This window comes from Myodes glareolus, chromosome 8 (assembly GCF_982192425.1).
Source record: "Myodes glareolus chromosome 8, mMyoGla1.1, whole genome shotgun sequence".
In the NCBI taxonomy this organism is placed as follows: domain Eukaryota; kingdom Metazoa; phylum Chordata; class Mammalia; order Rodentia; family Cricetidae; genus Myodes; species Myodes glareolus.
Genome location: NC_142033.1, coordinates 97,470,184 through 97,472,193, shown reverse-complemented (window position 1 = coordinate 97,472,193; position 2,010 = coordinate 97,470,184). Strand labels below are relative to the sequence as shown.

At 46.5% G+C, this 2,010-nt stretch overlaps 1 pseudogene; it reads left to right on the top strand.

Moving 5' to 3' along the window:
* Positions 1 to 568: 568 nt before the first annotated feature.
* LOC148121225 (dehydrodolichyl diphosphate synthase complex subunit Nus1 pseudogene) lies at positions 569 to 1,396 on the top strand (annotated as a pseudogene).
* The last annotated feature ends 614 nt before the right edge of the window (positions 1,397 to 2,010 follow it).

Below are 2,010 nucleotides of genomic sequence, written 5' to 3'. Positions count from 1 at the left end.
GTTTCATGTTAGAAATAGACAAAAATATGATACTTATATGAAAGAAAACTCAGGTTGTCAGACTTGGTGATAAGTGTTTTTATCTAGTCATCTGGCTGGGCCAGTGAAAATGTTTGGAGAGAGTTAAGTTATATTACAGCTAGCTATGCATAACACTGAGTTCAAGAAAGTCAATGAAATTTGTAGTATGCTTGTAGCCACTTCTGCAGCATTAAAATGATAGCATCTATGGCCACAGGAGTCAGGGGTGGGGTTCCAAGGAGAACTGGGGATAGAAAGCACCAATTAGTTAGGGATGTATTGGGGCTACTGAAGTGATATTCCTGAACTGATAGATATTACCATTACTAGGTGGTCGGGACAAAAAAGAACAAGTAGAATCTGAAAACTGTTCAATCGTTCAAAGAAGATGTCACTAATTTGTTGTCAGGAAGCCATAAATAAAAAGACTAGGAGGTGAGAGGAAGATGGCAGCGGGAGGGCTAGGTGAGGAGTTGGCAGTGGTGAGGGGCTCGGGCACGGGGATGTGGGACGGAGGGAGGAGACGGTGCCCGCGTGCCACGGGAGTATGACCAGGCTGTGGGAGCTGGTGTGGCGTGTGCTGCACGTGCTGCTATGCCTGCACAGCGCTCACCTCCTGGCTCTGTCTTTGCTTCCCCTGGAACTGGATCTGGAGGAGCTGCTGTTGCGCTGCCTCCACTGCGGTCCTAGCGCCGCTCGGCTTCACGCTCAGCAAGCTCTGGCCATTGGCAGGAACCAGGATCATCACCTGCACCCTCACTGGGCCCCAGGCTGGCTGCCACCCCACCCAGGCCGTGCTGGTCTTCCGAGGGCGGGTCTCTGCACAAGCTGCTACTGCACATGGGCCTGGTGGTCACCAAGGAGGAGCACGAGCCCCGCTTCTCAGACACCGTGAGCCTCAGTGGTGCGGTGTATGGCCTTGGGGATCTCTACATTAGTGTCTGATTGATGGATAAAATTTTGAAACAACAACAGGAACTTTTGGGCTGACATTGTTCCAAATAATCACCAGAATTTGCAAGTAGTAATGACAAAGACGACCAAGTTTTAAATTGCTCTTCAGCAGTGAAGGTGCTGTCCCCGGAAGATGGAAAAGCAGATATTCTGAGAGCTGCTCAGGACTTTTGCTCAGCAGCAGAGGACACTCAGAGATTTAGATGTAGATCTGCTAGAAGACTTACTTAGTTCACATGGTTTCCCTGACCCTGAGTTAGTATGGAAGTTTGATCCTGTGGACAGCATCTTAGACTTTCTTTCCTGGCAAATCAGATTGACTGAGATTGTCTCTTGTCTTCTCACCAAAACGATCAGTTATGAGGACGATTTCTCCGCCCTTCGTCAGAACACAGCTTGTGAACAGCGCCTGGGAAAGTAGCGGTTCATGTAATATGACATCAGGCTTTTGGAGAAAAGAACCCAATTGATTCTGATGTTCATAAAGTACCTATAAAACCTTGTACTCACATAAAAAAAATTTAAGAAACCCAGGACCAAGGCCCCCATGATTCAGGCTTTTGTTATCCAAGTGTCCTACAGCATAAATGCCAACATATTGCTCTGAAGGAACAAGACACTAAGACAGTAAGAGGAGGCTACAGAATATGCTAAACTGAAGAGAATGAAAGAAGCCAGGAACAGATTGTCAAGAGATGTAGGTTGTCCTCACTGAGAGTTTCTACTTCTAAATTTCAGGCCAGTCAAAAGTAAGAGTACTGGGGCCAGAGAGATGGCTCAACAGTTAAGGGGACTGACTGCTAAACCAGAGGACCAGGTTCGATTCCCAGCATAACAGCTAACAATGATCTGCAACTCCAGTTCCCTTTTCTGGTCTCTGCAGACATTGTGTGAAAGTAGTGCATAGACTACATGCAGGCAAAATACCCAGGTACATTAAAAAGTACATGGAGGAGGAGTAGAAGGAGGAGTACAAGATTGGAAATATTCAAACTGAGGGCTGAAACCAACAAAATAGAAATACAGAAAAGAATA